The following is a 27,194-nucleotide window of genomic DNA, read 5'->3' as shown; positions in this document are numbered from 1 at the left end:
GAGTGAGCATTGATGTGTTCCCATAAACCCCACTTACAGGAACGGGTTGGGGTGGGAGGGCTGCACTTGGCCGCAGGCTGTGCTTTGCAACTCCTGTCCCAGAGCCTCCTCTGTCTGGTTTGCTGTGTCAGCATCCCCCGGAGAGGGGAAGGGAAAACCCAGCTCTCTGCACCAAGTGGTGACTCAGGACAGATGCTTCTCCTCTGTCTCCCAACACCATCCTCCTTGTTCCCAGCCCCATTGACTGCAGAGGAGCAGGGTAGGAGTGAGTTTCCCTGAGGGGAGAGAACTGAGGGGGTTGCTCAATAAGCCCCTCATGCCCAAGCCCCACTGCCAGCACTTCCCTTGAGAATTCGGGTTTTTTTTCTCACTCTCACATCATATCAACCTTTTTTTTGTCTTTTTTAGGGCTGCACCCACAGCATATGTAGGTTCACAGGCTAGGGGTCAAATCAGAGCTGTCGCCTCTGGCTTACACCACAGCCATAGCAAAGCAGGATCCAAGTGGCGTCTACGACCTAGGCCACAGTTGTCAACAACACTGGATCCTTAACCCACTGAGCAAGGCGAGGGATGGAAGCTGCGTCCTCATGGATACTAGTCAGGCTTGTTTCGCCTGAGCCACGACAGGAAGTCCCATATCAAGAATTTTGAGTGTACAGTTCAGTGGTATTAATACTTTCATAATGCTGTGTGGCTATGTCCCAATCTATCTCAAGAACTTTTTTCATCTTATAAAACTGAAACTTTATACCAATCAAGCTATAACTCCCCATGCACCCCTTCCCTAGGCCCTGCAACCAGGCTACTTTCTGCCTCTAAAATTTTGAGTCTTCTAAGTAATTCATATACATGGAATCATGCAATACTTGTCCCTTTATGACTGGCTAAGTTCACTTATCATAAAGTCCTCAAGGTTCATCCATATTGTAGCATATTGCACACATTCCTTCTCTCTCAAAACTGATTAATATCCTTTTGTTCATATAGACCACAATTTGCGTATCCATCCATCCACTGATGCACACTTGGGTTGCTTCCATGTTTTAGCTGTTGTGAATAATGCCCCTATAAACATTGGGGTACAGCTATCTCATTAAGACCTTGCTTTCTATGCTTCTGAGTATGTACCCAAAATTCGAATTGCTAAATCCTTTGGTAATTCTATTTTTAATTTATTGAAGAACACTGAAAAGTATTCCACAGAAGCTGTACCATTTTACATCCCTAACAAGAGTGCATAATGGTTTTAATTTCCATATCCTCATCAACATGTTATTTTCTTTTTTTTTCCTTTTGGTTGTAGTCATCCTAATGGTTGTTAGATGGTCATCGTGGTTTTGATTTTTTGTTTTTCCATTAATTAGTGTTGTTGAGCATCTATTCACGTGCTTTTGGGCGTGAAAAGGGAAGGTATATTCTTCCTTTCCTATTAAGAGGCATTTTATTTCTTTTTCTTGCTCTATTGCTCTGGCTATAACTTTCAGTACTTTGTTAATTAGAAGTGGTGAAAGCAGCCATATTTGCCATTTCTCTGATCTTGGCAAAAAAACTGCAGACTTTTCATATATATGACCTTTATTATGTTGAGGTCATTCTTTTCTATTCCTAGTTTGTTTTTTAGTGTTTTCATCATGAAAGGGTGTTAAATTTTATCAAATGCTTTTTCTGTTTCAGTTGAAGTGATTATATTTTTCCCTTCATTTTGTTAATGTGTTTTATTACATTGATTAGTTTTTTAACCATTCTTGAATTCCAGGAAGAAATCCTATTTGCTCATGGAGTATATAATCCTTTTAAATATGCTGCTGAATAAGTTTGTGGTATTTTTCTTAGGATTTTTGCATCAGTGTTCATGAGGGATATTGGTCTCTGGTTTTCTTATAGCGTCTTTGCCTAGCTTTGGTATCAGGGTGATGCTGGCCTCATTAAATTAGTTAAGAGTGCTCTCCTTTTCAGGTTTTGGAAAAGTTTGAGAAGGACTGGTGTTAGTTCTTAAAGTGTTTGGTAGAATTCATTATTGAAGCCATCAGGTCCAAGGCTTTTTTTTGTTGGGAGATTTTTGATGACTGATTCAGTCTTCGTTCTAGTTATTAGCTTATTCATATTTTACATTTATTTCTTCATAATTTGGTCTTGGTAGGTTTTATATTTCTAAGATTTTTTTCACTTCATCTAAGTTATACAAATTGATAGTGTACAATTGTTCATAGTATTCTCATAATCCTTTTTATTTCTATAGGATTGATAGTAATAGCCATACTCTCACATCTTTTAAGTAGTTAAAGTTTTCTCCCTTTTGTTTTCTTAGTGCTTCTACCTAAAGGTTTGTCAATTTTGTTGGTCTTTTCAAAGAAGCAACTTTTGGGTTCATTCATACTCTCTATTGTTTTCCTTCCTTCCTCCCTTCCTCTCTTTTTTTCTTTCTCTCATAAATATCTTTCCTTCCCTCCTCTCTCTTTCCCTCCCTCCCTCTTTCTCTCTTTCTCTCTCTTTTTTTCTCTCTTTCTTTCTTTTTCTTTCTTTTTTTTCCTCCCTCCCTCCCTTCTTTCCTTCCTTCCTTCTTTTTTCTTCCTCTCTTTCTCTCCTTCTTTTTTGCTGTGACCAGGACATGCAGAAGTTCCTGGGCCAGGGATCAGACGCAAGCCACAGCAGTGACAGTGTTGAATCCTTAACTGCTAAGCCACCAGGGAATTCTTCTCTTGTTTTTCTATTTTCTATTTTGTTTATCTTTGCTCTAATCTTATGTCCTTCCTTCTGCTAGCTTTATTTACTTTGTTTTTCTTTTTCTTTTCCTTAACTTTTTTTTTTCTTTTGTCTTTTTAGGGGTGCACCTGCGGCATATGGAGTTTCCCAGGCTAAGGGTTGAATCAGAGCTGTAGCTCCTGGCCTACACCATAGCCACCGCAACATGGGATCTGAGCCATGTCTGCGACCTACACTACAGCTCATGGCAATGCTGGATCCTTAACCAACTGAACAAGGCCAGGGATCAAACCTGCCTCCTCATGGATGCTAGTCAGATTCATTTCCACTGAGCCACAATGGGAACTCCATTTCCTTAACTTTTAAAGTAAGTTTTTTGGTTTGAAATCTTTCTTCTTTTTTAATGTAAGCATTTAGCAATGCTTTCACTGTGACCCATAAAATTTTAGTATGTTGTGTATTCATTTTCATTTCCTCTCTATTCTATGTCTTTATTAATCTTGTGATTTCTTTTTTATCAATTGGTTGTTTAAAAGTGTGTTGTTTAATTTGCACAAATTAGTAAATATTCCAGTTTTCCTTCTGTTACTGGTTTTTAACTTCATCTCATTACGGTCAGGAAAGATATTTTACTTTTTAAGTCTGTTGAGTTTTAATTTGTGGCTTAACATATAGTCTGTTCTGGAAGATGTCCCATGTGTACTTGAGAAGAATGTGTATGCTTTTTTTGGTTGGGTAGAATGTTCTGTATATGTCTAGTTAGTTTATTATTGTTTAAGTCCTCTATCTCCTTACCTCTGTTTGCTTATTGTATTCATTATTAAGAGCAGGGTAGGGTATTGAAGCCTCCACTTATTGTGGTAGAACTGTCTATTTCTCCCTTCCATTTTGACAGTTTTTGCTTTGTTTATTTTGATGGTCTTTTATTAGGTTCATAAATGTTTATAACTGTTATATCTTCTTACTGTATTGAAACTTTTATTAATAATGTCCTTCTTCGTCTCTTGTCACCTTTTTAAAAATTTAAAGTCTATTTTGTCTAATCTTAGAATAGCCACTTCTGCTCTCTTTTGGTTATTTTTTGAATGAAATATCTTTTTCCATCATTTTGTTTCAGTCTATTTGTGTCTGGATCTAAAGTGAGTCTCTTGTAAATAGCAGTTATTTCATGTCCTTTTAATCCAGTCTGGACAGTTTAATCCCTTTAAATTTGAAATAATTACTGGGAGTTCCCATCTTCGCTCAGTGGTTAAGGAATCCGACTAGGAACCATGAGGTTGTGGGTTCGATCCCTGGCCTTGCTCAGTGGGTTAAGGATCCAGTGTTGCCGTGAGCTGTGGTGTAGGTTGCAGACACGGCTCGGATCCTGTGTTGCTGTGGCTCTGGCATAGGCCGGTGGCTACAGCTCTGATTAGACCCCTAGCCTGGGAACCTCCATATGCTGCGGGAGCAGCCCCAGAAAAGGCAAAAAGACAAAAAAATTAAAAAAATTAAATAGTTACTGATTAGGAGAAACTTACTTTTGCTGTTGTCTTGTGTGTTTTCTATATGCCTCATAGCTTTTTTTTGTCCCCAATTTGCTGCATTACTGTCTTCTTTTTGTTTAGTTGATTTTTTTGTGAAATGTTTAAATTTCCTTCCCTTTTTTGGTGTATATTCTATATCTAATTTCTTTATGGTTACCATGGAGGTAACATTTAAAATCCTTAAGTTTATAACACTTTAACTTAAATTTATAGTAGGTTAACTTCAATAAGGCACTCAAATTCTGTTCCTTTACAACTACATCCCCACCCCTTTTGGTTATTAATATCACAAAATTATATCAGTAGATGTGTCTACTTCCCAAAATAAACTAATAACATTTAAAAGATGCGTTAGTCTCTTAAATTATGTAGAAAATAAGATTTGGAGTTAAAACCAAACTTACAGTAATCCTAACTTTTAGACTAATAATTTTTTCTAATGTATTAATTATTTCATGTATAGTAAATATTGAAAACAAAAGTAGATTTGCAAATCATTGTTGCAATAATACCAACTTTTATTATTGCTTAGGTATTTACCTCTGTTGAGATGTTTATTTCTCCATACGGCTTCTAGTTACTGCCTAGTGTCTTTCTATTTCACCTTGAAGGACACCCTTGAGCATTTCTGGCAAGGCCAGTTTAGGGGTAATGAACTTTCCCAGCTCTGTTTTTTGTTTGTTTCTTTTTTGTCAATTTGGTTGACAGTTTTTTTCTTTTAACAGTTTGAATATATCAGCCCACTGCCTTCTGGCCACCAGTTTCTGATGAGATTTCTGATTATCATCTTGTTGAGGATCCCTTTTATATTAAAAGTTCCTTCTCTTGCTGCTTTCAATAATCTCTCTTTGTCCCTTGGAGGTTGAATATAATGTGTTTTGGGTGCAGGTCTCTGAGTTCATCTCACCTGGAGTTTGTTGAGTTTCTTGGATGTTTACAATCATGACTTTCATGAAACTTGGGAATTTTTTTAACCATTATTTCTTCAACATGCTCTCTGTCAGTTTCTCTTTTCTCTTCTGGGACTCCCACAATGTGTATGTTGGTTCACTTGATGGTGTCCCATAGTTCTCTTAGGCTTTGTTCAGTTTTCTTCAGTATCTTTTTATTCTGTTCCTAAGATTTGATAATTTCCATTGTCCTCTCTTAAAGGCTGTTGATTCTTTCTTCTGCCTACTTGAATATGCCTTGGAATCCCTCTAGTGAATTATTCATTTCAGTAATTGTACTATTCAGCCCCAGAATTTCTTTTTAGGTTTTCTGTCTCTTTATTGATATTCCATTTTGCTCATACATCATCTTCTTGACACTGTCTCTGTGTTTATTTTTTTTATGTAAAGTGTCTGCTCAAGTTCTTTGACCACTTTTTGATTGGGTTACGTTTTTAGTTAATGAGTTGTAGGAATTCCTTTAACAGATAAATGTATTTTGAATAATTGCACCCAGTCTGTGGGATGTGTTTTCGTTTTCCCCACTGGTGTCTTTAACCAGTAAGCTCCTTACTTTTAGTTCCCTCTTAGGTTAAGAAACTTCAATTTTTGAAGTTCTGTGTATCAGAAAAAAAATTTTTATTCTTTATGGATATGCTTTGGGAGTTTCAATTTAGAAGTCTTTGACTAGTAGTAGTGACAGTGGAAGTCATTGCCCCAGTGTCATACAGAAATTTGCTGTTAAAGATGGAATTAGTTGTAGGTCGTTCATAGATGTCTTTTATTAGGTAAAGAAGTTCCTAGAATTCCCGTTGTGGCTCAGTGGTTAACGAATCTGACTAGGAACCATGAGGTTGTGGGTTGGATCCCTGGCCTTGCTCAGTGGTTTAAGGATCCGGCGTTACCATGAGCTATGGTGTGGGTCTCAGACAGCAGCTTGGATCCTGCGTTGCTGTGGCTCTGGTGTAGGCCAGTGGCCACAGCTCTTAGACCCCTAGCCTGGGAACCTCCATATGCCACGGGTACGGCCCTAGGAAAGACAAAAAAAAAAAGAAGTTTCTAGTTTTGAAGAGTATCTAGTTTTCTAAGGGTTTTCCCCTGGGTTTTAAATTTTGCCAATACTTTTATGGCATTTACTAGTATGATCATGTTTTTTCCTCTTACTCTGTGGTTGTTATTTTTCACCATAATATCATAAATATATTCAGTGACTTTATAGCTATATTGGTTAACTTTATGATATAAAAAACCTGGCAGTTTAGGATGTTCAAGGTTTTATGATGCATTACCATTTTAAATAATATCGGATTTGACTTACCAATTTTTTTTTGGGGGGGGGTGTCGAACCTGCAGCTTATGGAAGTTCCCAGGCTAGGGGTTGAATTGGAGCTGTAGTTGCTGGCCTATACCACAGCAATGCCAGATCTGAGCCGCATCTGCAACTTACACTGCAGCTCATGGCAATGCCAGATCCTTAGCCCACTGAGTGAGGCCAGGGATTGAACCCACATCCTCATGGATACTAGTTGGCTTTGTTATCACTATGCCACCACAGGAACTCCAAGATTTACCAATATTTTATTAAGGAGATTTCCATCGATGTTCATAAAAACTATTGATCTGGACCTTCTTTTTCTTGTAATGCTTTTTCCTGGCATTGCAGTCAAGGTAATTCTGGCCTCATAAAATGAGTTGGAAAGTAGTCACTCCTTTTTTAATTTTGAGAGATTTTGTGAAAGACTGGTATTATTTCTTTCTTAAATGTTTGTTAGAATTTATCAGTGAATCTCACTAGGACTAGAATTTCCTTTGTTAGAAGATTTTTTAATTACAAATTCAGTTTCATGTGTCAGCTTTAGCACTTGGTATCTCAAGTAAATCATCTATTTTTATCTAAGTTGTCAAACTTATATGATTTTGTTCATAATATTCCATTATTATTTTAAAGACATTTTTATTTTTGATCTTGGTAATTTGTGTCTTATCTATTTTTAAAAATTGATCTATGTAATTGTATATTATGCTCTTTCAAATAGCAAGTTTTTGGTTTTGTCGATCTTTATTGGTTCCTCATTTTGTATTTCAATGATTTCCTTATTACCTTTATTATTTTGTTCTTTTTACCTACTTTAGGTTTAATTTGTTCTTTTTTCCCAGCTTCCTAAAGTAGAAGATAAGATCATTAATTTGAAACCTTTCTCCTTTTCTAATGTAAGAATTTAAAATTATAAATTTCCCCTCGGGCAGTGATTTAACTGCATCTCATAAATTTTGATATGCCCTATTTTCTTTTTTTCAGTTCAAAATGCTTTCTAATTTAATCTTTGACTTGTGGTCTGTGAAGAAATATTTTTGTTCGACTTCTAAATATTTATGATTTTCTAGATATATTGTGTGTGTTGCCTTCTAACTTAATTCTGTTACAATTCTAGCACATACTCTCTATGATATTGACCCTTCTAAATGTATTGAAAATTTTTGTAACTCAGCGTATGGCTTATGTTCCATGTGCACTTGAAAAGAATGCATATACTGTTGTAGTTGTTGTAGTTGTTCTATAAATTTCAGTTAGGTCAAGTTGACCGATAGTATTGTTTAAATCTTCAGTACCCTTACTGACTAGTTGTTCTGTCAATGACCGAGAATGGAATGTTGAAATTTACAACTATTAATTGTAAAGTTTTCTATGCCTCTTTTCAGTTCTGCTGGGTTTCCTTTATGTATTTTGAAGCACTCTTATTATGCACAGTTCACATTTAGGATTGTCATGTGTTCCTGATTAATTGACTCTTTTATTTTTATGAACAATTCCTTTTTATCTTTAGAAATACTTGTTTCTAAATATTTGTTCCAAGGCCTACATTTCCTGATTTTTAAATATACATGTTATCTTTCCTATGATTATAGTTTATATGGTCTACTTTTCCATCCTTTGACATTTAAAGTATCTGTGTATCTATATTTAAAATGTATTTATTTTTTACAGCATGTAGTTATGTCCTGATTTCTTACCCAGTCTGATATTCCTGCTTTTTATTGGCATGTTAGACCATGAATGTTTAATGTAAATATCAACATTCTTGCCTTAAATCTTGCTTATGTTTTATATTTTCCCATCTGTTCTATACTCCTTTTCCTATTTTTCTGCATTCTTTTGGATTCATTGGGTATTTCTCAGAGTTCCATTTATTGCTCTATGACTTACCTCTCCTTTCCTTTTATTTTAAGTTTTTGTAGCATTAGTATGTATTTTCAACTTATCATAATCTACATTCAAATGCTGTTATGCCTCTTTATATATGATAAAAGAATTTCACAACCAGAGTACTTCTACTTCTTTTCCTCCCGCTCTCTTTGCCACACATTTTACTTCTCATTGTTCTTATTTTTACTTTAGCCAGCCAGCTATCATTTGGAGATATTTAAAATAAGAAAAAGTCTTTTATTTATTACATATTTATTATTTTTAGTGGTACCCAGACCTTTGTATAGACCTTCATTTCTTTCTAGCATCATTTCCCTTCTGCTTGAAGAACTTCCTTTAATATTTTTTGAAGAGCAAGTCTGCTGGATACCACTCTGTCAACTTTTGTTTTGCCTTAAAATATCTATGTTTACGAAATACCTTTTAAATTTACAGGGATGTTTTTGCTATATATGTAATTTGCATTAACTTTTTTTTTCAGTAATTTAATGAAGCAGTACAGTTGTCTTCTGGCTTGCTGCATTTTTATGAGCATGCAGAAGTCATTCTTAGCTTTGTTCCTCTGTATACAAATGTGTCACTTTTTCTTTGGTGACATTTATGATTTTTCCCTTTTTTTTTTTTTTTTTTTTGTCTTTTCTAGGGCCACACCCGTGGTATATGGAGGTTCCCAGGCTAGGGGTCAAATTGGAGCTGTAGCGCCGGCCTACACCATAGCCACAGCCACAGCAATGTCAGATCTGAGCCTTGTCTGCGACTTACACCACAGCTCATGGCAAAGCCAGATCCTTAACCCACTGAGCAAGGCCAGGGATTGAACCCTCAACCTCATGGTTCCTAGTTGGATTCGTTAGCCACTGAGCCACTACGGGAACTCCCAATGAATTTTCTCTTTATTATTGTTTTCACCTATTTGATTTTAATGTGGTTTCATAGATTTCAAAAATGTGGGGAAATTTCAGCCATTATTTTTTAAATAGTTTGTTTTCTATTCCTTCTTCTCCTTCTTGGGCACTAATTATACGTATATTGCACTATTTTATAGTATTCTACAGGTAATGAAGAACTGTGTTGTTTTTTATTTTTCATCTCTTTACCTTTTGTAGTGCAATTTGATAATTTCTATTATTGTGTTTTCCAGTTCACCAACCTTTTCATCTGCAATTTCTAATTTGTTGTTAAATCTACCCAGTGATTTTTTTTAATTTAAGATATTATAATTTTTCATATCTAAATTATTCATTTAGTTCTTTTTTTAGATCTTTCATCTCTTTCCCCATTAGGTTTGCTTTCCGTTAAATTATTGCACATGCTTATAATATAAACTTGAATGCTAATTCCATCATTCATGACATTTTTTGAGTTGTTTCAAATGACTAATTTTTCTTCCAGTTTTATTTCATTTTCCTACTTCCTGGAATGTCTAGCAATTTTTGATAGGAATTTTGATAGGATGCTGGACATTATTAGTGTGAATTTGATGAGTACTATTGTCTTCCTTTGAAAAAGTATTTAACTTTGTTGGGCAGTGAATTTAGTTGCTTGGCAGGTGGGGAGGTAGTCAGCTTAATTTTTACAAGCCTTTTTTTTAATGCTTTGTTATTGCAATTCTAGCATAGTCCTTATTCTGGGAGTCGTTTTGAACTACTAGTAAGGTCTGACCTTCTGGGTTTCTATTCAGTGCTGGAGTTTTCCAAGATATCATCACTGTGGCTGAGTGAAACTTATATTGCCACAACAAAGAGAATGTGCAGAACTATGCTTCATTGCCATGTTCTTGGCATAATTTGAGGTAGAATGGGAGAATTTTTAGATTGAGTAATTTGTTTCTACATTTGGGGCTCTTCCAGATCCCAAAATGTCTTGCTTGCCTACACTGTTATCTAAGGCTCACATGATTTCTCCGTGTCCTCCTAAAACCTTTTTATCTACGGCAGGCCTGCTTTTCTGTCTGCCACCCTCAAGAAAAGATGCTGCTCCAGCTCTTTGTTCAACTATAAAGGGCTTGGTTTTCTTCCGAATTCCATTCATCCAGTATCCCTGTGTCTAATGCTCTTTGTTAGAAGGTGTTAGAGAAGTATTATTTTTGTCTGTGTTTTTCTTGTTACGTGGGCCAAAGATGCATGATTTTCCAAAGGTCTTCAAAATTCTCTTTTTAGGTTTTCACCTTAGTAATGGGTGTTAATCCATCATTGCTGAGTAAATTACTTCATGAATGCAAATACATCCAAATGGAGTTGATGCATAATGGGCTACACTTACAACATTCTAATATATTTAATTTTATTTATTTATTTATTTTTCCTTTTAAAGCTGTACCTGCGGCATATGGAAGTTCCCAGGCTAGGGGTAGAATTGGAGCTACAGCTGTCAGCCTATGCCACAGCCACAGCAATGAGGGTTCTGAGCCACATCTGCAACCTGTACCACAGCTTGTGGTAAGACTGAATCCTTGGGAGTTTGGGATGAAAATGGTATAAAATTGGGTTGTGATGATCATTGTACAACTATAAATGTAATAAAATTCATTGAGTAATAAAAAATAATAAAATAACAAAAAACAAATTACTGGATCCTTAACCCTCTGAGCAAGGCTGGGGATCAAACCCACATCCTTATGGAGACCACATCAGGTTCTTAACACATGGAGCCATAATGGGAACTCCTGTTATAATATTTTAAAATTATTTTTTATCCTACCTCCCAATTTGTTTACAATATTTGTCTTAAAATCTAGTCTATGCCCTTTGATATGAGTCATTTATTTTGTAGATTGATTTGAAAGGGAGTTAGATATAGTTATATATGTTTTTATATATGTCCATTTCTTATCCAATGTGTGTATAAACATATATATTCATGCATAAGTGCACATATACACACAAAGATATGTTTAAAACCCATTGAAATTCTTCAAATGGAAGATGTTAGAAAATTTTCTATCCAAAGAGAGTTGTTATAGGTGACACACACATTTTCTGCAATAAAATTACATAGCAATGGAAACATTTCAAAACATCCATTTCCAAGATGCTCTTTCCATATAGCAAATTTCTTTCAAAAAGAAGCAGTTACTTTCTCTCTGTTTGAAAAAATAACCCTTTTTTTCCCCTGAAGGGTAGATTGTGTTTTGTTTTGTTTTCTGTATAAAATATTATCTGGCCTGCAGTATTGCAACCATCTCCAAATTGATGGTGCTTGTTTAGAGCTATCTCCACTATACTCTCTGTACCATGGCTTATCTAAAATAAACCTGGCCAGCACCCTTCCACCTCCTGTAAAAAACCTCCAGGGATTTGCATTTGGCTTCAGGAGGGATGCTAACCTCCTTAGCATGTGTAAAAGCCTTCACGGATACCCAAGATCATTTCCAAACTTTCCTAGTTATGCACCGTATGTTCTAGCCATCCTTCTTTTTCACAACTTCCTGAGTATGGAGCAACTTTCAGGTCTCTGCATATTTACATATATCATACTCCTTTGTCTGGAATATCCTTCTTCCTCTTTCTTTCTAAGATTCCACTCACCCCTTCCAGACCCAGTGTTAATGTCAGCTTTTCTGGGAAACCATCATGACTCTTAGGCTGATTTTTTTTCCCCACCGTTGCAATGATTCTTTTGACTTCATTTAAAGTTGTATAGGAGTTCCCGTCGTGGCTCAGTGGTTAACGAATCCGATTAGGAATCATGAGGTTGCGGGTTCGATCCCTGGCTCGCTCAGTGGGTTAAGCATCTGGTGTTGCCATGAGCTGTGGTGTAGGTTGCAGACACGGCTTGGATCTGGCGTTGCTTGTGGCTCTGGCGAAGGCTGGCAGCAACAGCTCTGATTCGACCCCTAGCCTGGGAGCCTCCATATGCCGCGGGAGCGGCCCAAGGAATGGTGAAAAGACAAAAAAAAAAAAAATTGCCTAATAAATACAGTGCTGTAATGATCTGCTGGCAAGACAAACCTGTTACCGCAGCTAGAAAGTGTGCAGCTTAAGTGGTCCAGCTCACCTTTGATCCCCTGCACCAATGATGACATCCAAAGAAAATATGTCACAGTCAATTTTTAAATGTTTTGCTTACATGTTTGTATTTCCTTTTTAAATTATAGTTGATTTACAGTATTATATCAATTTCTGCTGTACAGCACAGTGACTCAATATATATATTCTTTTCCTCATACTAGCATAAGGAAGCCAGAGGAAATCAAATGAGACCAGGCCATTATCATTCCTGGATTCTTCCAGAAAGAGAACAATGACGGTTCTCATGTTTAGGCTGCAACTGCTTTTAGCCTGAGTAGCTCTGTTTTCAGGATTATGTATGATGATGAACTGCTAGAATTCAATAATGAGCAGTGAGATTAAGTGGTGACTGAGGATTAATTTAAACACACAGTCTGAAGTTACGCAAGGAAAAGATACTTTATTTTGCCAAAATTTGAAGTATTATTTATAGTGTTATCAGTGGTATAACTAGGAATAATAGATTAAAATTAAGAAAAGCCCATTTTCAGTGGAAGATAAGAAAAATTCTCTAGACAGTGAGACCTATTAGACTGTGAAATAGGCTTTCAAGTAAAGTGATGGAAACACGGTCCCTGGAGACATTCTAAATAAAGGGACAATGGACTCGAAAGTACTTGGCAGAGAAGAATTCTGCACTGATGGCTGGAGCAAGAGGGGGCTGGGAATTGGGCTGATGACCAGACGTGGCCTGTAGAGGGGCTGCATGCTCGGAAGGGAGGAGGGGAGGCTGAGATCCTGGGGCTGCAGAGGACTTACTTAGGAAGAGAGAAGCAAAGACAATGTCAGTGATGGAAGAGGAACATGAGGGTCAGAATTAACATGGTACGTAGACAGGTATTTTCAGGTTTGTGGGCAAGGCCAGCTAGAACCAGCATTAGCAATGGAAAAGAATTCTGGATAGAGAGAATAAATCTAGATCAAGGAGGAGCCTGATAGATGAGAAGCATTTAATCTGGATGGAGTGGGGAGCAAGGGCAGACCCCTGGACGGGGAGCTAGCTGTGCACAGTGGAATGACGCCTTCTGTGCAGTCTCTTGCCTTGGAAGGAAAGGGGGTGGAACAGGTGTGATTTGTTTCTGGTAGCCCAGGATCTGGCGGAGAATGAATATTTACTGAACATTTGTCGAATGGAGCAAAGAATGAATGGATAAGAATTACATAATCAAAGCATAGTGGTAAAGATTAGCTTGACAGTAGGGTGCAGGACCAGTTAGGAGAGAGAAACTGGAGTGAGGGCATCTGTCAAGAAACCTTGTAGAGCGTGATACAGAACACCAACCTTCACACATGCTCAGGTGAGAAATACGTTCGTGTTGTGACTCAGCACACATGTACACATACGTGTAAGAGCAATAGACAGAATAACAGTAAGTAGATATGGCTTGAACTTATGTTTTGTATTCTACTTCTTTCAATGCGTCCCAGGATACACTGCATTGATTCCATGACTAGCTGCTGCCAGGAGGTCACAACCTGTAGTTTGAAAAGCACCCATTCGGAGATAAATAATCAATTAACTAATCAAATGAGACCCAATAAGTAGGATATGTTTTTGAAAAGGACATAGTGAGGTACAGCTTTTCTTTCTTTCTTTCTTTCTTTTTTTTCTTTTTTTTCTTTCTGGCTGCACCCTCAGCATATGGAAGTTCCTGGGCCAGAGATCAAATCTGAGCTACAGCTGTGACTTGTACCACAGCTGCGACATCAGATCTTTAAGTCACTTTGCTGGGCTGGAAATCAAACCCATGCCTCGGCAGTAACCTGAGCCACTGCAGAGACTACGCTGGATCCTTAACCCACTGTAACACAGCAGGAATTCCCAGCCTTTCTTAAAGTGGGAAATTTCTAGCAGCTGGCCAATTGGTCACACCAAAGAAATGCCATCCATATGGAGTAAAGGTATCATTACTTCAGACGAACTGTGAAAATCATCCGTTTAAACCTGCCAGGGCCTTTACTATACTCATTTTCCTTCAAAACACACAAAATAAGAACATTTTTAAGAAATTTACTAGGGACTCTAGATGTGAGAGTTAGTTAAATACCCAGTAGATCATGGATTGTGGGTTTTTTTTTTCCATTTTTAAACATTTTATTGAAGTATAGGTGATTTACAATGTTGTGTGGATTCCTACTGCACAGAAAAGTGATTGAGTTCTACATGTTCACATAACCATTCTTTTTCAGATTCTTTACATAGAATATTTTCATGGAATATTAAGCAGAGTTCCCCGTGCTATAAAGCAGGTCCCCGTTAATCATCCTTCCCAATGGGTTGTTTTGATAACTCGCAATAATGTCAGTATACTGCAGAAATCGCAAAATAAAAAGTTATTATTTTAATTTGGGGGGGCAGAAAATATATTGTGAGCCTTCTAATCTAGGACAGAACCAGATTGAATTTAAGGGTTAACCATTAATCACACTAAACTTTTTATATTTCAGATTTTTTTTCCTTTTCCCAATCTTTTACAGTTCCTTGAAGTCCAAATCTCTTGGATAAATATGGTTATAAATTGTTCTAGTTTTCTGCTGCTCTTCCCACTAGCAGACACAGAAAACAATTTTGCCGCCTTAGCTTCCAAATGGGCCTTCGGATCTAATTCTCCCTTCATTTCTTAATAGGTTTAAAATGATTCTCTCTGGCGTTGGCTTCTCTCCTGACACAACAGTAAAAGGGCATCTTACTTCCCTTTATCCCTCTAGCTGGCAGTAATATCTTCTTTTCATTTCTTGTCCTAATTGACATTGTTTATACTCCTTGGGATCCTTCATCCTTTTCCTTCCTGTGGTTTTGTAAGAAAATCACCTATGTTCACACCTCATTTATCTCAGGACATTCCCTTGGGAAGCCTCGCTGGCAGTCACTCCATCCTTTGGAAGGTTTTCTTCAATTTTGGCTTCCCCTCTGGGTCTTAATTATGCATTTCCAAAAATTCTTCAGCTTTGTCATAGACATATGGATGGCGGTGCAGTGGGGTTTCAATTAATGGATCCTCTAGGGAAGAAGACCTTTATAATCCACAGTGTTTGTATTTTTTTTTTAAGGGCGAACAAAATAATTGTTATAATCCATAGAAAACAGAGTTGGTTTGTTTCACAGGCTCAGTGGGGACAAGCCTTTACCATGCTCTTGAAGAAGCACAGAGTGAGAGTCTGAATCCTCATGTGGTAGAGACGAGAGAGCGTGGGTTCAGAGGTGGACACACTTGGATTTTCACACTATACCTGCCACTCATTTGCTCTGTGACTTCGTGCTGGCTACTTGGTCACTCTGAGCCTCAGTTTCTTCCTCTGTAAAATAAATGTAATGCTATTTACTTCATAGGATAAAGGATTAAATGAGACCACACTTCTTAGCACCTAGCACAGTGGTCCTCAGACCTGATGTGTATCATAATCATCTACAAATTAATGAAGAATACAGAAGCCCACAGGCATTGAGGTAGAAGATTCCTTGTCTTTTTACAAGATTCCCACGTGATTGTTAAACTCCCCAAAGCTTGAGAAACACTGGTCTAGCATATTGTCGGCAGTCAATAGACATTAGCCCTTTGTCCTATTTTCACATTCAGAATCACTGAAAAGTAATTGTAAGCAATTTAAAGGAAATTAATGTTAACTAACCTTGAGTTTCAAGGCCCAGAGATCTGGAGAAGAAAGGAGTTATACTGCAGATAAATCTATTTTATGTCTCCCAATTTGTAGTTTGGGCCAGACGGTTCAGCCTACGTTTGCAATTTTTGTCCTTTTAATGGTCAGCTTATACATATTGATAGGGAAGTATATTCTTGATCTTAACTTTTTTAACAAGTTTATTTTTATCACCTGCCTTTCATAGCTTGTACTTTTTACTACATTATCTTTCATATTTAATAATATTTTTAGAGTATGGCCTCCTTTTTAATTTTTTAACATATCGAAATATCCTGTTATTTGTAGCTTTGATGGGACTATCATTTTATTTTGTTTTTTTATTTTATATCCTGCATCATTCCACAAAGTATATGGACTTTTGGCTTCTTCTGAAGATGTGGAAATCTGAAGAAATCTGTTAAAGCTCCCATTTTAACAACAAGAAAAAGTCAAATAGTCTACAAAATAATACCTTTTCTCAGATTTATCAGAAGGTTAAAGTCCCAGGGCAACCAACTGTCCAAAACTTAAGGAGAGACCGGCACTTCCAAGGAGTGATAGGTCAGAGTCCTGGTTTATCTATGGGAGAGGAGGAAGAAGCTTCCAGAGAATTAATTACAAACATTTCAGCTAAAAATTATAACAGACTGCTCAAGGTTGAGTACTGGCTTGCGTGAAAGTATAGCATCCCCAGGAGTCTCAGATCCCAGAGAAGTTCTCATCCACATATGGGCTGCAGTGTGCACTCACAAGGCAGATTCAGGGTAGAGCAGGAGACCAGGGAAAGTTTCCCAACTCAGACAACCTTGGAAGAGAGAGGCAGCCACCCTTCTAGGAAAGGCATCAGGTGCCCCCTTTTTTTGTCCCCTTTTTCTCCTGATAGAACAAAAGACTTGAGCCACGGTCCCCAGGACAACTCATCTGTGGAAAAGCAAAAGGACAAAAACTCTCTATACCTGGAGAAGAGGGAAGACACCATCATAGCCTCCAATTATCAGAAATCTCCTACCATTGGGGATGGTGCAGGAAACGCCCACACAGATATGCCAAGAATACAAGGCAGGTTGTGTGGCCCCAGGGAAGAGGGCCAAGACCATTAGAATTCTCCACCACTGAGACTCAGTGTCACAAGGCCTGTCTAGGACTGAAGATGAAGCAGGACAAAAGAGAACACCCCCACTCTATGGCCAGCCTAGGAAAAGTCATTTAACAAGTAACAGCAATGTACTGCTGAGTAAGAAGAAAGAACCTGGACCTTCTCTCTGAGGTTCAGGCACACACCAGAAGCCTAAAGATGAGGGTGGAATGGGAACAGTGGGAAAAATCCTCCAGCAGCCCGAGCTCTATACTGAACATAAGATAATATATGAGGAATAAGGCAATACTAGAAGGTAATTTTTGTGATACACTTACAGAAATTATAATGACAAAGCCCATATGCATCTCAATGACTGACTAATTTATCTCAATTCCTATGATAAAGATCTAGCATAAAAAGAGGCATGTTCACTTGTAGGCATAAATACTATTTACCTCAGTGTCTCCTCTTACACAGATGATGCCTACCTTTTAACCAAAATTTACAAACTATACAAATAATCAAAAAAAATAAAAAAACTCATTGTCCAGAGGCAAGCCAATCAACAAGAACCAGACTTAGAAATTAACATGTTGATGAAAGATAATATGAGAAATAGAATGTCTATATATGTATGACTGGGTCACCTTGCTGTATAGCAGAAATTGGCACAACACTGTAAGTCAACTATAATAAAATTTTTTTAAAAAAGAAATTAACACGTTGAAATTATCATGCAGAATGTTAACAGTAACTCAGTAACGGTGATTAACATGGTAATTAATAGGATGAACAACATGCATGAAGAGGTGGATAATTTCAGAACAGTGATGGAAACTATAAAAAAGCATGAAATGAAAATTTCAGAAATACAAAACAGAGTTAACAGAGATGAAGAGCACCTTGGATGGACTTATCAATAAATCGACACAGACAAGGAAACAAGCAGTGTATTTAAAAGCAGGCAAATAGAAATGAGGCCAACTAAAAGAAAAAAGAGTTTAAAAAAGGTACATCCAAGAGCTGTAGGATGATATTGGACAGTTTAACTATATATATACCTGGAATCTCAGGAGGAGAAGAGACAATGGTTGAGACTTTTCCAGAGCAAATGAAAGATAACAAATAATAAACCCAGAAAGCTTGGAGAAAGTAAAGCAGTATAAATTTAATACATACACATATTACACATGTACATACACACACCCCACCCAACTAGCCAGGACATAGTCAACAAAAAACAAAAACTAAAGAAAAAATAAAATCGTGAAGGCAGCCAAAGAAAATAGACGTATTACACACACACAGAGGGACAAAGACGAGAATTACAGTAAACTTAACAAGAAACCATGCAAACCAGAAGGCAATGGAATGACATTTTTTAAATACCAAAAGAAAAACCTGTCAACACAGAAACATGTATCCAGTAGAAAATACGCTTTAAAAACTAAGAAAAAATAAAGATGTTTTCAGACAAACAAAACCTGAAAAAACTCATTAGCAGTTCACCTTCTTACCTGAAATGTTAAAGGAATTCCTTCAGGCAAAAGAAATATGATATCAGGCAGAAACTTAGATCTAGATAAAGAAATGAAGAGTGGCGCTCTGAAAATGAAGGCATTATGAAATATATTTCTCTCTAGTTTAAATTACCCTAAAGTATAATTAACTATTTAAAGTAAAAATCATGGAAAATTTTTGTTTATAACATAGACAAGAGAAAAAAGGTATGACAATTGCAGAAAAGATAAGAGAGAGGTATTGAGACTCTATAGTTTTAAGGTGTTATTAATACTACATCTAAAAAGTATAAAATGATTTAAAGATAGAATATGATTAATTAATGATGTGTATTGGAACCTTAGGGTAACTGCTGAGAAATATTTTAAAGAGGCATAAATAGTAAGAAAAAATGGAATAAAAATGATTATCTTTCTGCTTCAAAGACATGAAGAAAGGAAAAAAAGAAAAGTAGATGAAGCAAACAAAATGCTAAGATAGTAGATTACCAGTTTTCAAAACAGTTTGTTCATTTACTCTAGTTTCTCTATTTTCATGAATTCATTTCATATATATATATATATATTTGGTCTTTTTAAAGCCCCACCTGTGGCATATGGAGGTTCCCAGGCTGGGGTTCGAATTGGAGCTATAGCTGCCAGCCTGCACCACAGCCACAGCAATGCCAATTCCAACCCATATCTTTGACCCACACCACAGCTCACAGCAATGCCGGATCCATTAACCCACTGAGCGAGGCCAGGGATGGAAGCTGCGTTCTCACGGATTGCTAGTCAGATTTGTTTCTACTGAGCCACGATGAGAACTCCTCATTTCTGATCTTATTCATTTTTTTCTTCTGTTTGCTTCACATTACATTTTCTCTCCTTCTCTTATTTCTAATGGTACAAGCTTAACTCATTGATTGTAGACCTTTCTGCTTTTTCTAAAATAAGCATTACTACTATACATTTGCCTGGAAGTCCTACTATAGTTCCATCCTGAAAATTTGATTGTGTTTTCATTCTCTTTCATTCTAATGTTCACTGTGACTTCCTTTTGGGGCATGAGAACTGGGTTGTTTAATTCAGTTTTTCTCATATTTTTTCAACTGGGCACAAATGAAAACTGTCTTCAGAAATTTTGTTTTGAAGTTATTGTCTTTGGTGCTTTTGTTTTAAAATCATGACAGCTAAAATGATTTATGAGGATTTTTGGTTTGTTTGCTTTTTTTTTTTTTTTCTCACTGTAATCTCTTCTCTTCCCTAGTGAACTGTTGAAAATGTAAATAATGTAGAGCAGAGGCTAAAGAATACTCGTTAGGTGAATACTCAAATAAATGAATAAATTGTTTTGCTTTTAAAACTTTTCAGTGATTTACTGCACTTAAAATAAAATCTAGGAGTTTCCGTCGTGGCACAGTGGTCAATGAATCCGACTAGGAACCATGAGGTTGCGGATTCGGTCCCTGCCCTTGCTCAGTGGGTTAACGATCCGGCGTTGCCGTGAGCTGTGGTGTAGGTTGCAGACGTGGCTCGGATCCCACGTTGCTGTGGCTCTGGTGTAGGCCAGTGGCTACAGCTCCGATTAGACCCCTAGCCTGGGAACCTTCATATGCTGCGGGAGCGGCCCAAAGAAATAGCAAAAAGACAAAAAAAATAAAAAAATAAAAAAATAAAATAAAAATAAAAAAAATAAAATCTAGACTTTTTATTTGGGCCTTGGAGTTTGTGCAGAATTGCTCCTTTTCTGACATCATCCTATGTGCCTCCCTTTCCCAGAATTGTCTGATCTCCCCTTCTGTTCATGTCTCCAGGTTTCATGTCTTGGCACCTGTAGATCCATAGTATTTATAGGGCACATAGGGGTAAATAGAGTCGTCTAGCCTGGGCCTGTTCTCCATCTTTTCACATGCTTATATAATCCTAATACTTCATGTCACTTTAATGGGACTTTCCCAGCAAAGCCATCCATGGCCATATTGTATGAAACGCCTTTCCTGTTACTTCTCTATTATGTAGCTTGTTGATTTCTCCCTAAATGATGAACGAAGGCAATGATTCTTTTACTTTCTGCGTTTACTTACTTATACTGTTTCCCCTTACCAAAATGTAACCTCCAAGAGAGCATGGGCCACATTGTTCCTGTCATGTATGATCAAGGGGGTAATTTTGCAGAGGAAGGTTTATTATTTTTCTTTTCTTTTTTTTTTTCCCTTTTGGTTTTTTTTTTTTTGTTTTTTGTTTTTGTTTTGTTTTTGTTTTTTGTCTTTTTGCCTTTTCTAGGGCTGCTCCCATGGCATGTAGAGGTTCCCAGGCTAGGGGTCGAATCAGAGCCATAGCCGCCGGCCTACGCCAGAGCCATAGCAAGGCAGGATCTGAGCCGCATCTGTGACCTACACCACAGCTCACGGCAATGCCAGATCCTTAACCCACTGAGCAAGGCCAGGGATCGAACCTGCAACCTCATGGTTCCTAGTCGGATTTGTTAACCACTGCGCCACGATGGGAACTCCTTTCTTTTCTTTTCGTACTTTTCATTATGGAAATTTCAAACCTACATGAAAATGGAGAACAGCACAATTATTTTCCACATCCAGTACTCAGCTTCAACATAATCAATATGTGGCCAATCTTACTACCTTTTCCTTCCTCCAAGTGAATAATTTTAAGGCAAATCACAGACATCATATATTTCATCTATAACTACATTGATACATAACGCTAGAGATAACGCTTTCTTTAACATACCATAATACTGTTATAACACCTAAAAGTTCACAAAATTTCTTAATAGTGTATGTTGATTCAGTGTATAAATTGGGAGCTCCCATTGTGGTTCAGTGGTAATGAACCCTGACTAGTATCCATGAGGACGCAGGGTCCATTCCTGGTCCTGCTCAGTGGGTTAAGACTCTGGCATTGCTGTGAGCTGTGGTGTAGTTCACAGATGCGGCTGGGATCTGGTGTTGCAGTGGCTGTGGTGCAGACCAGCAGCTACAGCTCCGATTTGACCCCTAGCCTAAGAACTTTCGTATGCCCTAAAAAGAAAAAAAAAAAAATAGAGATTTAAATTTCCATAATTAATAATTGGTTTGTTTTAAAAAAGATCAAAGTCCACTATTGCATTTGGGTGACATGTAACTGTTTCCTCTCCCCTTGTTTTTTAACTGCTGTTCATTTATCAAAGAACTTGATCATTTATTTTATAAACTTTTCTATGTACTGGATTTGGCTGGATGCATCTTTTTTATTCCGTAAAAAATAGAGATAAAATTCATATATCATAAAACTCACACTTTTAAAGTGTATAATTGAGTTTTAGTTTTATTTGCAAAATTGTGCAACCATCACCATTACCTAATTACAAAATATTTTTAAACCTTAAATAATAGTCAGTCTCCATCACCCCTTCCCCCTAGTCTGCTTTCTGCCTCTATATTGCATATTCTAGACATTCATGTAAAAGAAATCATACAACATGTGATTCTTTGTGATGGACTTCTGTCGCTCAATTAAATTTTCAAGATTTATCTGATGTAACATGTATTAATACTTCATTCCTTGTTATGGCTGAATAATAATTAATTATAATTAATTTAAAATGTATTTTAAAATAAAGTAGTACTTTTATTGTGTTCTAATTCTTTAATAACTGTTAAGCCATTCATTCATTTATTCATTTATTTATTTAGCAAATATTTATCAAATACTTACTCTGTGCCCGGCGTAAGTGCCGGGGACATAATGGTGACTGGGACAGGTGTGGTCTCCTTCCCTCTAAGGAAGGAAATGACAACTCAGGTCCAACCAGAAAATGAGACGGAATCACCAGAGTACCACCTTCACACTCATCCTGGATGAATAGATATATACTGGAGTAATATCACTGAGATATCTTCTGGCATACAGCAAGCTGTCACGAGAGGTGGAAAACATTTCCAAATAATTCCCCCATGTTCCCCTCCTTCTCTTGGTCACTCAGGATCTCATTTCTCCAAGAATTCCAGAGTGGACTTTCAATACCTTCTGTAGACCCTTTTCACCTTTCCTATCTTTTCTGTTTATTGTGTTCTCCCTCATTCCTTCCAAGGAAAGCAGTATGGCCTGTCTCCTTATTTAAGTGGTTTGCTTCTTGAATGTGGCAGGCAGGGTAAGATGTAGAAAAGAAAAGCACCAGGGTTGGGGGTAGCCCAATTTAAGAGACTCCAGACTTCCCTCACTCATCAGTGTCTGATATTTCATACTTAGAGATTCTTGCTTCAGAAAGGTGTGTGCTCTGCTGAAATGTAAAACTGTAAAAGTTGAACTTACCACTACTGCAAAGGAGAAACAAGTCAGCCTTTCAAGCAAAACTAAATTTTACTTTACTTTGGGAGTTCCCTGGTGGCTAGCAGTTAAAGGATCTGGCATTTTCACTGCAAAGGCCTGGCCCGGAACTTCTGCATGCCTCAGGCACGGCCAAAAAAATTACTTCACTTTGAAACTATATTGCTAAGTTTCTTTAAAATCTTCTTTAAATATAACACTAATAATTAAAATTATCCTAACGATAAGTATTCAAACTCTGCTAATTATAACACTTGAGATAGAATGGCACCGGGGTTATATGAAAATATTTGCAATTCTTATTCAGGGCCTCTTTTGTATTCCTTTCTGCAAACCTCTTTTCATCCCAATCTTGATGGTGAGAATTCTTAGCATTCTGAAAACAGAGTACTAAAGTCAGTGGACTCAAAATCAAGATTTAAGAAGAACACAGAAAGGTTTTGGAATGATCAAAGAAGCATTAAAATTTCAAGACAGATCTCTTGTTAAAATATGATACTCTCGGTGTATACCCTGCCCTTCTCATGTGTCAATTCCTGCTTCATCCACAAGAACCTAATTGTTTCTGTACATATATTTTCTCCTCAGTAACACAGCTCAGATTTTATTTGTTTCTTTTCCCTAGCTGCTTTCAGTATTTCTCTTTGTCTTTAATTTTGGTCAGTTTGATTAGTATGTGTCTTGGGGTGTTCCTCCTTGGGTTTATTTTATATGGTACTTGTTGTGCTTCCTAGATTTGAGTGAGTGATTCCTTTCCCATGTTAGGGAAGTTTTCAGCTATATTCTCTTCAAATATTTTTTCTGGTCCTTTCTCTCTCTTTTCTCCTTCTGGCACCCCTGTAATACATATCTTTGTGCGTTTAACATTGTCTCAGCATTCTCTTAGACTGCCTTCATTTGTTTTCAATCTTTTTTCTCTTTTCTGTTCCACATAAGTGATTTCCACTAGTCTGTCCTCCACCTTGCTTATTTGTTCTTCTGCCTTCTGTATTCTGCTGTTGGTTGCTTTTAATGAATTTTTTATTTCAGTTCGTGTATTTTGCATCTCTGCTTGCTTAATTCTGAAATCTTGTATTTCTTTGCTCAGTGTTTCTTGTAATTGAAGAATCTGTGCCTCCAGTTTATTTCCAGTGTCTTGAATCATCTTCACTATCATCAGTCTAAAGTCTTTTTCATGGAGGTTGATAATCTCCAGATCACTTAGCTGTTTTCCTGGGTTTTTTCCTTGCTCCCTTATCTGAGTCATAATTCTCCACCTTTTCATTTTTTATAGTTTTTTTGGTGTGGTCTCCTATTTGCAGACGGTAGAGCTGTAGCCTCTCTTGCTTCAATCTTTGCCCCCCTGGTGCCTGAAGTTGGTACTGGGGCTTGCTGTAGGCTTCCTGATGGGAGGGACTGGTACCTGCCCAATGGTAGGTGGAGCTGATTCTTGTCCCTCTGGTGGGTGGGGCTTTGTCTCTGTGTGATATTAGAGGTAGCTAGATATTCCTAGGGGGTCTTTAGGCAGCCTGTTTGATGATGGGCGGGGCTGTGATCCCACCTGGATTCTTGTTTGGCCTGGGCCTTCTCATCACTAATGGGTGGGGCCAGATTTTTCAACATCCTTCATCAGAGGAACACATGCTGATGAAGATTCCTGAGACCTTTGCCTCCAATGTCCTTCCCCCACAACGGCAGCTCAGATTTTAATCATCAATTATTATTTAGTTTCAGTAGGACTGTTTTAATTGCTTTTTTAAATTTCCACTGATTAATTTCAATGATAGATTTTACACTCCTGTTAAACAATAAGATTTTTAATATGAAAGAAATGACTTCAGTGAACGTAGCATTTAAATGAATAGCAGTTGTGTGAAATTGTGTGTGATACCATCCCATATAAAATATGTGGACATAACAATTACAGACCATCTGTTAAACTGGCATCTTGCTTGTACAGGAATGAAATTTCAATTAAGTTTTATTATCAGGAAGTGTAAATGACAGATCCCATACAAAAGCCCGTAGCCAGTAAACTGTCTAAATAAAGAGTGGGATGTCACAAAGTTAATGAGTTGGATCAGGTTCCCTGATTACATACTTTGTAAATAATGTATTTGTTCACCAGCTCTTGGAAGTGAGCACTGCCACTAAGTGTGGCACTTGTTTTTAAAGTGATGCCCATATGGAAGGTAAATTACAACGGCTGTGCAACACAGTCCAGAGTTGCCTGGTTAATGCTGATTCACCACTTTCATGGGAGAGACTGAAATTAAGTCACGTGTGAGATAAAAGGATGATTTGAAAAGGGGAGACACAAAAGTCAAACCTCAGAAGCCTCTAATAAATTTTTGCTTGCTGGGAGTCCTGTATCCGTGGACCCGATACAGCACTTTGAGGCTCTGATGTCATGATCCAACTGTGGTCTGACTGTGGTTGAATGTCCCAGGAGGGAAAACACCTGACAATGTCAGCAAGTCTCAGAACAAGCATCTGCCTCCTGAATGGGAGAACAAATGAGCCTGTGGTTTTTAGCCGTTGAATGTGTCTCACCACTCAGGGAACTCATTTGCTCATCTGTCCCCATTTTGAATGTCCGTTGTTGCTGCAGGTAGTCAAGAGGGAAGAAATCACACCCAAATTCTACTTGTTCAAGCAGTAACTTGGAGGGTTGTCAAAAAGAAATCTCATTTTCATTCCCATCGAATAAGCCAAAAATAATCCCAAGTCATTTCTCTTTGGTGCACTTCTGAAAAGCGTATAATTAAGTAGAGCACTAATTCATCATAGAAGGCATAACCCACAGCTTCAGAGGCCCTTGGAAAGTTATTCAGACTCTTTCTGGACTTTTGCTGAGTAATGTCTCTGTGATTCAGTAGCCAGAATCCAGCCCTGGACAGGATTTGCCAGAGGCATCTGCAGGCTGGGTGGCCTGTCGCCTCCAGGCCCAGATACCTACACCTTTCAGGCTTACTGAGTGGATATCATATCCCAGAAGGTAAAGTCTTCAGTGACTTTTACTGTTAATTCAGCTCTTCTAGCTCTTAATGGAGAGTGCCTTTCTCTTTTTCTTTTTGGTATGACCTTTTTGAAAAAGATTGGGCAGATGACAAGAGCAAGGAAAGTAAGCTTTTGTTTGGATTAAGGCTAAGTCTACCTTTTATTTATTTATTTATTTTTTTGGAGGCAAGGTAGAAAAGGTAGTACGCTATATATACATGACGCTAAGGCCATGACTAGCACTGTGGTGCACCGGAATAGCAAGGCGAGTGTTAACAGTGCAGATGAGGGAGTTCCCGTTATGGCTCAGTGAGTTAAGAACCCAGCATAATATCTGTGAGAATGCGGGTTTGATCCCTGGCCTCGCTCAGAGGGTTAAGGATCTGGCTGCCACAAGATGCAGCAAAGGTCACAGATGAGGCTCGGATCTAGTGTTGCTTTGGTTGTGGCAGAGGCCTCAGCTTCAGCCCCAATTTGACCCATAGCCTGGAAACTTCTGTATGCCGCAGGTGTGGCCGTAAAAAGAAAAGAAAAAAAAAAGAGTGCAGATGAGTTTTAACTACTGTTTAGGAATTTTGGGGGCAGGTGGGTGTAGAGATATAATTTACAAAGGGTGAAATGCACAGACCATTCAGTCTACCGTTCAGTCACTTTTGACAAATGATACATCCACATAATTCACATCCCTGTCAATATATGGAACGTTTCTATCACACCAAGAAGTTTTCTTGTCCCCTTTTCCAATCAGTCCCTCTGTCGCCCCCTCCCAGGTGACCACTGATCTGATTTTGGTCACCACAGATTCATTTTTTCCTAACTGTAGAATGGCATATAGATGGAATCATACAGTACGTACTCTTGCATGAGGCTTCTTCATGAAAGAGGTTCTGAGAATTAATCTATGTTGCATGTCACACTATCAGTCATTCACTCATTCCTATTGACGAGGAGTATATTCTGTTGCATAAAAGTATACCAATAGAGAGTTCACCTATTTTTCTATTAATGGACTCCTGCTGTTTCTAGTTTGAGGCTATTAGGAGTAAAGAAGCTATAAACATTCTTGGGTAAAAATTTTCATTTCAATTTAAACTATATAAATAGATGAGCTTCTGTAAAAAATAAAAAATGTGGATGTTTTGTATCTGTTGGATTCATATCCAGGAGTAGGATCACTGGGTTATGGGGTAGATGTATATTTAACTTCCTAAGAAGTTTCCACTGTACAAAGTGATTGTGCCCTTTTATATACCCACAGTTTCTCCATGTTCACACCAACATTTGATGTTGTGAT

At 37.5% G+C, this 27,194-nt stretch overlaps 1 protein-coding gene and 1 long non-coding RNA gene across 12 annotated transcripts in view; both read left to right on the top strand.

Moving 5' to 3' along the window:
- LOC146396806 (uncharacterized) overlaps positions 1-27,194 on the top strand; it is a 769,570-nt gene that overhangs the window by 80,757 nt on the left and 661,619 nt on the right. The window lies entirely within an intron of this gene.
- MAP10 (microtubule associated protein 10) overlaps positions 1-27,194 on the top strand; it is an 82,604-nt gene that overhangs the window by 23,198 nt on the left and 32,212 nt on the right. The window lies entirely within an intron of this gene.

The sequence above is a fragment of the Sus scrofa genome, chromosome 14 (genome assembly GCF_054392235.1).
Source record: "Sus scrofa isolate SSC_HxYL_T2T_F1_AM1 chromosome 14, Sscrofa_HxYL_maternal_Yorkshire_Landrace_v2.0, whole genome shotgun sequence".
NCBI classification, from domain to species: Eukaryota; Metazoa; Chordata; class Mammalia; order Artiodactyla; family Suidae; genus Sus; species Sus scrofa.
The sequence above is the reverse complement of the archived record's forward strand: the minus strand, read 5'-3'. Positions and strand labels throughout refer to the sequence as shown.